General features: G+C 39.8%; 1 pseudogene; it reads left to right on the plus strand.

Moving 5' to 3' along the window:
- Nucleotides 1-1,071: 1,071 nt before the first annotated feature.
- LOC129680988 (RNA-binding protein 7-like) overlaps nt 1,072-13,574 on the plus strand; it is a 122,191-nt pseudogene continuing 109,688 nt past the window's right edge.

Genomic DNA, 13,574 nt, shown 5'->3' on the forward strand with positions numbered 1-13,574 from the left:
AGAAGAAGATGCGAACAGCTCTTCAGCACAGCTGCACTCCCATCTGGGAATGTGAGCGTCGCGGTGGTGAGCATAGAAGTGCAGTGTGCAAGGAGAGCATCCCACAGACCCAGCGAGCTGCTAGAGCTCTCATGCCAGACTGCTCCAGGCTCGGTGCGTTACCTGGCAGCAATTTCCTTTTTCGTATGCTGGAGACTCCAGGTCTGAAATGCTTGGCCCAGACAGTTTGGCTCCTGCTGAGGCTTCTGTCCTTGGAGTAAAGGTCGGCATCTGTCTCGGGTGTGTCCTCACAACTCTTTCCTCTGTACCTGTGTGTACACGTTAGTGTCTTGGTATGTTCACATTTCTTCCTGGTAGATGGAGCCCAGTCAGATTGGGTAGACTCGTGCTAATGACCTCATTTGAAGTTAATTACCCTTTCAAGAGCACCATCTGGAAACTAGTCATGAGCTGAGATATGGGGTTAAGGTCTCAGTGTGTGACTTCTGGGACACCCACTTCATCCCACAGCCTTGGCTGTCTGCTTAGACTTTCTCCCTCTTCTGGGTCTGAGGTGATCAGATCTTAAGGGTCGGCAAGAAAAAATAAATAAACAGAACACCCGAAGGCCCATTGTTTATTTATAATGGAAACCAGGACCTCATTGGCCTCAACACTGTATTATAGGAAATGGTCATCAGGCCCAGATGGGTTTCTGTTTACCTTGAGGTCAGAGATACACTTAGTAAATGCTGGCCAACTTCACCTTTTATTAATATTTTTCTTTTGCATGTATTAATATATATAAGAATTCCCAAGTATCATAATGTCTTATTGACTTGAATTGCCTTGTCCTAAAAACTGATTTTACACTCTCTTGAGATAATTGATTTGTCTATTTTATTGGTTATAATATAACTGTCACAATATAGCCCTCAGAAATATTAGTGAAACCGCTTGGTGGAGCTCTACATATTTGCTCTTCATACATCGAAATAAAATGAATGTCAATTTATTAGCTAAAATTACTGTATCAAGAAATGAAGCACATTTTCCAGGCTGTTGATACTGAAAACACTGTCCTAGACGAAGATGGCACCAAAATGCATCGCAGTAACAGGGTTGGAAACTCCTGCTTCCGGTGGCTCCCCATTTGGGGTAACTTACTGGAACATGTTGTTTGCATAATTTTTTGCATAACTTATGTACATAAGTTACATTATATACAACATATGTAAAATATAAGTTAATTATGTACACACTTAATTTCGTACATAACTACATTTCTTTTTGAATGGTGTACTTACGTCCTCTCTTCATTTTGTTATTTCATGATCTATTTACTGATTTGCGTATAATATTTGTATATGCATTATATTACATTTGTCTGAACATGTTTCGAAGGTGTTTCTTTTGACTGATCTCTGTTGTTTTGTTTTTAACAGGTCTCACTCTGTAGCCAGGTTGACCTTGACCTCATGCAATCCTCCTGCTTCAGCCTCCTGGGAGTCAAATTACAGGCATAAGCCACCTTGCCCAGCTCAGTGATATTTTTTGACTGCCTGAAACATTTTGCTTCTATATACTCCAAGGTTAAGATTTTCCCTACTTAAAATTTCCTCGTATTTTTCTTTCTATCCCTAAGAACAGCTCATACACACACAATTACATGCACCGTATATACACACAGCACATCGGGTACCACAACTATACTTTCCACAAAAATCATCATCATCATCATCATCATCCAGGTCACGTGTTGCTAGAGGCCATGTGGAATGCAAGGACTGTGGCTATGACCCTGAGAAAATTGCTTGCCCTCACAGAAATGTATTTCCTGGGGAATGAGGACAATAATTTGTACTGCATAGGGCTGATGAGGATAAAACTATGCAGCACATGAGAAAACACCTGTGGGCATTCAATAAGTGTTAGTGATTTTCACTTCTGCAGATGGGTTTCTGTTGAACATCAATATTGTCCACACTGCACTGGTAGCTTTTTTTCTTTACAATGCAACCCACTTCCTGGAACATTTGGAATGTTTCCATGCACTAAAATACATGAGCTTGCTAGAGTTTCTGGTCTTTTCATCCATGGGTAATTGTCAAGGTTTAGAGTGCCAGGCATAAATCCTCCGCTGTCGATGGGCCATAAGTCCAGTTAGACACATGTTCATTACCTCCCAGTTAAAAATGCCGCTATTCCGCCACTGGGGATATCTTGCCTGGCCCATCCTTTTTGTGGCTTGTAGGCTTTACAGACGAGTAGGAATCTTTTTTTTTTTTAATTTCCCTTTCTTGTCAGTTTACCTAGCACTTTTGAATGCTATCAGAGCCAGTCCCTGGGGAAGAGGCTTTCCAGTCATTTACAGGACAGTGAATGGGGGAATAAAAAGATGAGGTGAGAGAGACTTTAATTGTGTAGAGAGAAGAGAGCAAAATGCAGATAATATGGAGAGGAGAACAAACGAGGTAAATAGCATTAAAGTTATTTGAAGATGCCATAAAGAAACATTATTTTATAAGCCTACATATATATACATATATATATATATATATATATATATATAGTATATGTGCATACACATATAATTTAAATGAAGTTATACCACACATGGTAAGAATGTCCTCTGCAACCCCTGAGGCATAATCTATCCAACAAACAAATAAACAAAAATAAATCCAATGCCAAAAATTGAAACCCTCCTTTCCAATTGCTGTTTAGAAAACAATATAGGCTTTTGTTGTTGCCTTTGGCTTTCTCTCAGAACTTGAAGGAAAGTCACTATTTTGTAGGACACCACACACTTTGGACACAGGGCTTAGAGGAAACACCAACACTCTTAAACACACGAAGGATACCAGAAAGAATAAAAAAGAAATCATGGAGATCTGCTCTCATTGAATTCACTTTTTTATTTGATATTCAAGCAAGTAAACTGTTCCCCATTTTACCATTTCTAAGTAGTGTCAACATTTGCACTCATTCTCAAACTTCAGATTTATCTTCAGTCCATGTTTATGTTCAACCTGAAATCTACGTATCAGTTTGTTGTAGTTGCTACACTTTCTACATCTTAATCCACCACCTCTCGCCACTCTCATGTTATTAGAGTGGCACAAACCACAAATCATCTCAACTGGTGAATTTGGTAAACTTTAATCTCTCAACTTCTGCCACCACAGTCAGCCTTGAAACTGAAAAAGCCATTGCTGCATCTGCCTCAACAGCAACGCGATGGGAAATACATTCTTAGTCCCAAAGGGTAAGAAATGCAACTGTGAGCCCTACCAGAACCAAAAAAAAAAAAAAAAACCTCAAGATAAAAAGAATGCACTACCTGGAGAATGTGCTTAGAAACCTACCTGGTGGGATTAAAACATCCCCCACTCCTCACCCTTACCCCCAAATCCCAAGCATTCATCAAGTCACCCTTGGCTAGCAGATGAAAGATTTATTCCAGATACTTAGCAACCCTTTCACCCTGGTTTGTATTCATACAACACTGGGCTTAATCTACAGAGTTATCATTCTAACAGTTGTTAGAGTCAGATTTGATAGTACTTTGCAAAGATATAAGAGAGAAATTATTTTATTGAAATATATTTGACATGAAAGCTAATACCTCAACTATTTCTGAAGTCAAGCTTACACTGTCTTCTGAAAAGTTTCTAGTGCTAGTAAGTGCATTGAAAATTTCTGTGAGTGATCAATCTGTATGTTGTGTGGAGGTATGTGACTAACAATTGCATTCATACTATCTTTATTATGACATTGCAAGTCTAGTGAATTGAAGAAAAATCCAACCACAGAGTCCCTTAGTGGCGAAGAACAGAAGCTAATTTCTTCCCATCAAAAGATTAATTTATTGATAGTGGTCATTTAGCAACCCAAAGCAAAGAAGATGAAGCACATAGTTCACTTTCCTCCATCTGGCTTATCTGTCCAACTCTGGACAATATGGTGGAACAAGACCACTGTAATTAATAGCTACTGATCAGAACTATGGAAATGCACATATTTTTTCAATGTTGCTTACCAGAAAAAGTTCTGAATCCTGTGTATGGATTCAAGACAGATCCTCTAGACCCAAACCCTGACTCAACCTTCTTCAAGTTCTCACAGTTGGAACACTGCCACATTCTTATACCATCTATTCAGAAGCTTTGTGCAAGGCATAGTAACCTTTGCTTTCAACAGTTTAGCATGTAGAGACACCTCAGAGACTAGACACTTGTATGAGTTACCAATCACTACAGTGACGCTCCAAGATAGACCTTAAACCTGTGCATGATCATTGTTTGTTTGTGTCCATAGTGGTCTGTTAAGAAAAAAAAAAAAAACTAACAACGGAAGAGATGAAAACGTTCATAGGCTGAGGATTAACCTGTTCATGCAGAATGAGGGTTGATTGTTGTAAGATCTGAGGTAGTCCATATAGACAGAAATGAGCTCAAGCTGGACTACAGAAGGATGTTTGGCATTAACAGCCATGAAACCAGTACCCATCTATCAGAAGCAATCATTTTGCTTACATCTGGCAGAAGGGACATAGGACTACTTGTAGCCCCTATGAACATTATCAGCATGCTTTCCCTCCAAGATCCCTCAGTATCAGAAGTTCCTGTTATACCTTTCAAAGTCCATGCTAGTATCCTGGCCTTTTCACTTCAGATTCCAGTTCTCTTTGTACCCCTAGCCGCAGCTACACTTGCTAGTCTCACTATTCTCTCTTTCAGTATACTCTTGCTGTCTCCTAGCTCTCTTGTTATGTTCCTCTTTCTCTCTTTCTCTTTCTCTTTCATACTATCCTATCAATCTCCTGCTATTCTCACTATTTCCTCTGGTGCTATTCTTTATCTTTTATACCTCCACTATTCTCTTACACTATACTCTCTCATACTCTCTCCACTCTCTCGACTCTCTTTCATATAGCCCTGACCATATCCACTCTGTTTCTCTTTATTTCTTCTCTGAACACTTCCAGATGCCTCTGGATATTTTTCTCCCTCTTATTCACAATAAAAACCTTCCCTTAATAATGGAACATTTGAGAGAGAAGTTTCTTTACTACACCTCCACCACCATTTTTTATTCAATTGTTTTCTAAGAAAAACTCAAAATTCAAAAAGACCCAGAATAAAGAATATTCTAGCTAGATTTTAAAATTAAACATGGAAATAAAATCCCTGAATTTTTGAAAGTTTTCATAAGCCATTAAAGACAGAAAGAACACTTATAACCTAGGCTTTTCCTTAACACAGTAATTCTCTTAGTTGTATTTATTAATGCATCATGTTCCAAAAGCTTTTTCATGCCATTAGATGCTTGTGTGTCTCACTTATAAACAACAAATTAAACAAGCTGTCTTCTGCCCCTACCTCAGGGAATGGCCTGGAATTCAGATTCCATCTGATAACACTGTTATCCTTTGGGTTGGTGAAACCTAGTGGTCTGCTAAGTTAATAGATTTTGAAAGGTTTTATCTATTGGTTACAGATGTTAGTTCCAACATGGAAGAGGGAAAGGAATGAAGGTTATTTATAACCTATTCAGGAGGTTAGAAGGAAATTAGGCTCCAGACCTACAACATTCCAGCCTTTCCATATCTTTTGAGTTCTAATTAGTCAATCAGTCTTTGCAGACACCGCTTTCTTTCCAGAAATTCTCACTCACACGTGTGTGTATGAGAAAGAGAGAGTATTAAAGTGTCTGTATTTTCACCATATACAAAGGATTAAAAACTACAAATACTAGAACCCTGACTAAAATGCTCAATCCCTATCCCGAAAGGCAAAGAGGATAGACATCAGAAGAAGAAGAAAACAGGAAAAAAGTTAGGAACCTGCCACAGAGGGCCTCTGAAAGCCTCTGCCCTGCACACTATGAAGCAGATGCTGAGCCTGATAGCCAATTGTTGGGCAGAGTGCATGGAATCTTATATAAGAAGTAAGAAATTGTAAGACCTGGAGAGGACAGGAACCCCACAAGGAGAGCAACAGAACCAGAAAATTTGAACACAGGGAACTTCCCAGAGGCTCATACTCCAACCAAGTACCAGGCATGGAGATAGTGTCCAAGTGGGTTACATAGTAATGGGAAGAGGGACTGCCTCTGACATAATCTGATTGGCCTGTTCTTTGATCACCTTCCCCTGAGGAGAGAGCAGCCTTACCAGGCCACAGAAGATGACAATGCAGCCACTCCTGATGAGATCTGATAGACTAGGATCAGAAAGAAGGAGAGGAGGACCTCCCCTATCATGAACTTGGGGAGGGGCATGCACGAAGAAGAGGGAGGGAGGGTGGGACTAGGAGGGGAGGAGGGAGGGGCTTAGGGGGAGATACAAAGTGAACAAACTGTAATTAAAAAAAAACTACAAATACTGAGTCTGAAAAGATGACTCAGCAGTCAAGAGCAGTGGCTTCTCTACCACAGAACCTGGGTTTGATGTTCAGCGCTCATGTGGCATCTAATGTCTTCTTTTGACCTCTACAGGCACCAGGCACACATATGCTGCACAGACATACATATAAGCAAAACATTCAAACAATAAAAAGATGAAAAAATCCAAATATAGCTATATAATTGATAACATACCATCATTGCATGCACAGTGCAGAAGTTATGCTGTTCCTTTTAATCTGAAATAACTTAAACCCTTTCACAAACCATGAGGTAGATACTACTACAGCCACATTTTCATGAATTAAGGAACAGAAGTTCACTAAAGTTGGGCATAACTTTCCCTAGGTGAGACAAGAATCAAGAAGGGACAATGATAATTAAACATTGTTGGGGAGAGGGGGAGTCATTTTCTTCAGTGGTGTAGCCACATATGGGTGTCCCTACTCTATCAAATACCTTCCTGCCCACACTCCAGCAAGAAATACTGAGGAAATTCAGTGGCCATCCAAGAAAAAGACATGAAAGTAGGAAGGAGCTTGTTGAGAAAGGATCCAGTGGAAGATAGATGTGGGAGAGGAGGGGAGGTGGAAATGACAAAGCTTCATTACACAAATGTATGAAGCTACCAAACAATAACAAACTTGGGCAGGAATTATAACTGCACAGACCTAATGTAAAAGTCATATCATTTTCGTTAGTTTTTGAAGTGTTAAAAATTTTTGGATTTTTAAATTTTTAAGTATGTATGTATGTATGTATATATGTATGTATGTATGTATGTATGTGGGCATGTGCATATGAGCACAGTGGTCTATAAAGGCCTGATGCCTTTTATCCCCTGGACTTGGAGTTGCAAGCAATTCTGAGCTATCCAACGTGGGTGCTGGAACCCAAACTCGGTCTTCTGCCAGAGCAGTATGTGCTCATAATCCTATCATAGTATATACTCACTTATAAGCAGAGATTAGCCATATAATATAGGATAGCCATTTACATACCTAAAGAAGCTAAACACTAAGGAGGATCCTAGGGACAATACTTAAATCTCATTCAGAATGGCAAACAGGATGGACACCAGAAGCAATAGAAGACAGGAAATAGGATAAGAGCCTCCTATAGAGGGTCCTTCCAACAGATGATCCACCCAACAGGGGATCGAAGCAGATGCTGAGACTCACAGCCAAACTGTGGGCAGAGCGCAGTGAGACTGATGGAAGAAGAGAAGGGTGTGGACAGAGGGACATGGATGGGACAGGAGCCCCACAAGGAGACCAACAAAGCTAAAGGATCTGAGCCCATGGGGTCCTGCAGAGACTAATGCACCAACGGAGGACCAGGTCCCCCTTCTCAGATGTGGCTGATTGGCAGCTCAGTGTCCATGTGGATCTCTGAGTGAGGAGAGCAGGGGCTGCCTCTATCATGAACTCAGTTGACTCTCTTTGATCTCTTGCCCCTGGTGATGATACAGCCTTGCCAGGCCATGGAAGAAAAGGATGCAGGCAGTCCTGATGAGACTTAACAAGCTATGGGCAGATGACAATGGTGGAGAACTCCCCCTTTCAGTGGACTAGGAGAAGGAGATAGGGGGAAAAGGTAGGGAGGGTAGAACTGGAGGAAGTTGAGGGACGGGCCTTCAATCAGAATATATAATGAATAAATTGTAAAGAAAAAATAAAATTAAAAAAAAATTTAAATAAACAAACACATTCATTCTTCTGTTGAGGAACATCTAGGTTGTTTTCAGATTCTGGCTATTACAAATAAAGTTGCTATGAACACAGCTGAGCAAATGTCCTTGTTGTATGGTTGAACATCTTTCAGTTATATGCCCAGTAGTGGTACAGCTAGGTCTTGAGGTAGCACTATTCCCAGTTTTCTGAGAAAGCACCAAATTGATTTTGTTGTTTGGATATTATTATTATTATTTACAATTTTTCATTTTGTATCCCAGTTGTAGCTTCCTCCCTCATTTCCCGGTCCCACCCTCCCTCCCTCTTCCTCCCCTAGCCCTCTTCCTTAGTCCATTGGTAGAGAAAGTCCTCCTCCCCTACTGTCTGTCCCTAGCCTATCAGGTTCCATCAGGACTGGATCCTCTTCCTCTGTGGGCTGGCTAGGCCGTCCCACCAGGGAGAAGTGATCAAGGAGCGGTCCACCAAGTCATGTCAAAGACTGTCTCTTCTCGCCTTACTAGGGAACCCACATGTAGACTGAGCTGTCTAGGGGCTACATCCGAGCAGGGGGCCTATGTCCTCTCTATGCATGGTCTTTGGTTGATGCATAAGTCTCTGCAATCTCCCCTGGGCCCTGCATTTTTTCAGTTTTGTTGGTCTCCTTGTGAGGCTCCTGTCCCCTCCAGGGCTCCTGTCCCCTTCTTCCATAAGACTTGCAGCACTCTATCCAAAGTTTGGCTGTGAGTCTCTGCATCTGCTTAGATCCCCTGCTGGTTGGGGTCTTCTAGAGCACATCTGTGGTAGGCTCCAGTCCTGTTCCCTCTCTTCTATGGCTCTTCTTGTCTATCCTGCTTTCTCTTCTGAATGAGAATTAAGCATCTTCCCTAGTATCCTCCTCATTGTTTAGCTTCTTCAGGTCTGTATATTTTTGTATGTTTATCCTATATATGGCTAATAACCACTTATAAGTGAGTATATAACATATGTGTCTTTTTGCTTCTGGGTTACCTCACTCAGGATAATCTTTTATAGTTCCCACCATTTGCCTGCAAATTTCATGATTTCCTTGTTTTGTTTTTCATTTCATTGATTCTTTTTTTTAAATTTATTTATTTTTATTAATTACAGTTTATTCACTTTGTATCCCCCCATAAGCCCCTCCCTCCTCCCCTCCCGTTTCTATCCTCCTTTCCTCTTCTTCACGCATGCCCCTCCCCAAGTCCACTGATAGGGGAGGTTCTCCTCTCCTTCCTTCTGATCTTAGTCTATCAGATCTCATCAGGAATGGCTGCATTGTCATCTTCTGTGGCTTGGTAAGGCTGCTCTCCCCTCAGGTGGAGGTGATCAAAGAATAAGCCTATCAGATTATATCAGAGGCAGTCCCTGTTCCCATTACTATGTAACCCACTTGGAAACTAAGCTGCCATGGACTACATCTGTGCAGGGGTTCTAGGTTATCTCCATACCTGGCACTTGGTTGGAGTATGCGTCTCTGGGAAGACCCCTGTGTTCAAACTGGAAACAGCCCAGATGCCCCTCAACTAAAGAATGGATGCAGAAATTGTGGTACATCTACACAATGGAGTATTACTCTGCAATGAAAAATAAGGAAATCATGAAATTTGCAGGTAAATGGTGGGACCTGGAAAGGATCATCCTGAGTGAGCTATCCCAGAAGCAGAAAGACACACACAGTATATACTCACTCATATAGACATATAACATAGGATAAACCTACTAAAATCTGTACATCTAAAGAAACTAATCAAGAGAGAGGACCCTGACTAAAATGCTCAATCCCCATCCTGAAAGGCAAAGAGGATGGACATCAGAAGAAGAAGAAAACAGGAAACAACCTAGGAACCTGCCACAGAGGGCATCTGAAAGGCTCTACCCTGCAGACTATCAAAGCAGACGCTGAGACTTATGGCCAACTGTTGGGCAACATGTAGGAAATCTTATGTAAGAAGTGGGAAATAGTAAGATCTGGAGAGGACAGGAACCCCACAAGAAGAGCAACAGATTTCCTTGTTTTTAGTAGCTGAGTAATATTCCATTGTGTAAATGTACTACAATTTCTCTATCCATTCTTCAGTTGAGGGACATCTAGGTTGTTTCCAGATTCTGGCTATTGCGAATAAAGCTGCTATGAACATAATCCATGACAATCTCTGATCTTTTGTTGCTACAGTTTTCTTTTATCATGATGTATTTCAGTTGGACTCATTTAGTTGTAACACTTCCAAATTAGCTTCTTTCTTTTATCAAAATAAATTTAAAGATTCTCTATGTAAAATAAATACATAAATGTTTCTCTCTCTACATACACACACACACACAAATTTATAACAAGGACATCATGAAATTTACAAATTGATTAATCTGGCAAAGATCATCCTGAATGAGGTAACCCATATCCAGAAAGACAACCATGGTATTACTCATTTATAAGTGGATATTAGCCATTTAATACAGGAATGCCACACTACAATCCACAGACTTAAAGAGGCTAAGTAACAAAGAGCATCTTAGGGAGGATGCTTAATTCTCATACAGAAGGGCAAATAGAACAGTTTTCTATTTTAAATGACATTTTAGTCAAGAATGTCATTGAGATTTTACACTACTTGTAAGGGACCAAGCGATGCTAACCAAAATTTTCTGGACATTGATAGAAGACCTAGGTCTTCTGGTTCAGAGACAAAGGCTACTATTATTTAGAACATAGCAGAAAACATGAGCTTTGTCTTCATGTCAGTTTCTCTAGCCCTCTAGTCCCACAACTCATTGGTCAGGTATCTGCTGGATAAGCCACGAGTTTATATTATATCTGGGCACCCTAAGCTTAGTAAAACCTAATTTTTTTTATAGTTGTACAGAGGGTTGTGTTGTATAGAGGGCCATGGTGCTCCCCTTCTCTCTCTCTCTCTCTCTCTCTCTCTCTCTCTCCCTCTCTCTCTCTCTCTCTCTCTCTCATGTGTGTGTGTGTGATTACAGTATGTGTGTACAAATACACTTACCTTCATGGATGTATGTGAAGCTCAGAGGTATGCATTAGGTATATTTCTTTATTAATCTACTCTAATTTTTGGAACAGGATCTCTCATTAAACTTGGATCTCACCACTCCATCTAGACTAGTTGATCAGCAAGCTACTGTGATCCACTTGGGCCCACTCCTCACCCCAGCACTGGGGTGGCAGACAGATATCACTCTGCCCAGCTTCTACTTGGGTTCTAGCTTCTGAACTCAAGTCCTCATGCTAGTGTAGCAAGCATTTCACCCAATGAGCCATCTGCCAAGTCTTGTTCCTCAACATTTTTAGACAGCAAACTTCTCTACTGATGCAGAAATAAATATACTCTCTGCCTCTCAATGCTGTTCACTGTGCACACATGAAGTACATTGCTGCTGTTTTCAACCTGTGCAGAAACACAAGAGATCCAAAAGGAACCGTCTTCCAGGACTGGCAGAGTGTCATTCAGGCCCTCAGATTCACCCAGTTGCTATGGGTTTAGTTAATATAATTTCATTGTGTGATCTGAGGTATAATAGTGAGGTATAATGAGAATTTGTATAAAACACAAGTCAATTCTAATATTAATTTATTAATATGCTTAGTGTTATCTGAATGGAAATTCTTTGGTTGCTAATAATTCCTGTGCTTAACAGTAGGATTTTGGCTAAGCCAAAACTTGTTTACCTTTCCATATAATTTAAACATTGTCATTTAAGTAAAACAATAAACTATTGTAACATGCATGAGTATACTTTTTAGATAGCTATTTATCAACCTTTTATTTCTGAAAAACTTTTCTAGTAGTCTGATAATTATCATTTCCATCAGGAGTGAGATATAACAGCTTCAAATTAATAAAATAGTTCCTAAGTCACATCAGATTAAAGCCCCTGGAAACATTGCAAGGACAAAACCCTGTCACTGATTGATCTACTCAGCACATGCATACCTGATAAAATAAAACTAAGCCTTATGAATTAAGTACAATTGCATGCTACTAGGTCAAGGGTCTTGTTTATTAGAAAAAGCCATTTTTAGATAAGACTGCTATTTTTACTATATCTCTATACCAGCTTAGTTCACTCTTGATGTCACCCAAAGGTGACTTTCTAGTTGTATCTTGAAACACTGAAGTCTTGATTTTCTTGAAATTTTGAAGTAGAAGATGCTTATAAGATGCCATATGAATTTCAGAAGCCTAAAAATATCTGACCTCTTAGAAAATAGTGACAGTATAAATTTACCAAAAGCTGGCATTATTATGAAACAGGACACTGAAAAAGAAAGGTTGACTCATGGGACCCACAGACTCTGAAGACACCTTTTGATTGGAAATTTTGATAGAGTCAACTAGGTGAGAGCAGGAACCACAACATTCCTCACAAAACACTAGATTGTGCAAGTAATGCTAGCCCATAATGAAAGGCATTTCCCACAGAACCCTCCATGTGTTTTGTGGGTGAAGACAGTAAAATGTAAGTCAGAAATCATATGTAATTCTCAACAGAAGCACAGAGAGCATGAAATACCAAAGAATTTTAACTATTTCCTAAAATGTGACAAGCCATCCAAATTCACTCATTCAACTATATCTGTCCAGAGCCAACAATGAGCAAGGAATTTGAGATTCCAGTAACCCAGTGGGAGGATAACAAGCAGTGTCTCTGGCATGAAGCCCACAGATTACATATTTTATTGTGGGGAGGGAATATGAAAAGGAGAGTGTGTAACTTTTTTATTTTCTATAGCACTAAGCATGATGGCGAAGTATTGTTGGAACATAATTTCACTGATAATGTGACTTTTTCATGAGGAAAAAGAAACTAAACAGACAAGGAGAGACTTCTTATTTCAGCTTTAAAACATTAATGATTTCCCCATAATAATTTACAAATTGCAATTCAGGTAACCAACAAGATGAAGCATAAGGAGTTACATAGTATCTGTCCCTTAAAGTGCTGAAAAATAAATTAGATGAGAAAGGCAGTGAAACCCGCCCTCTCAAATTGTGCCACTGAGGTACCAATTGTTTTGAACAAGAACCATAGAAAGAAGGGCTCTGGTCTTCCATTTGTTTCCCTCTAGGTTTCCTATTCACTATTTCACAATTCTCTGCCCTCACACCAGGCCCCTTTTGTCTTATCACACTCCCATCCTATAATATTTTGTCTTTCTACAAGAAGGCATATAGATCTTTGGGGCCTGACAGCCTGTGAAAACTCCTGTGCACATAAATAAAAAAACTAAATAAATTCACGTACATTTTTACTATTAATACATTCATGTCAATTTTTTTTCTCATCAGAATGAGGCCAGAAAAAGACAGAAATTTTTGCTTTTTAATTTTGGTTTTTGTTTTGAGTTGAGACCTCACTATGTAGACCAGGTTAGGCTCAAACTCACAGAGATCTCCTGCCTTAGTCTCCCAAATGCTAGGATTAAAGGTATATTCAACCACACCAGGCTTAGCCCTCTATTTAAAATTATTGCTTCCC

This window comes from Psammomys obesus, unplaced genomic scaffold (genome assembly GCF_907164565.1).
Source record: "Psammomys obesus unplaced genomic scaffold, mPsaObe1.curated_primary_1811, whole genome shotgun sequence".
Classification (NCBI taxonomy): Eukaryota; Metazoa; Chordata; class Mammalia; order Rodentia; family Muridae; genus Psammomys; species Psammomys obesus.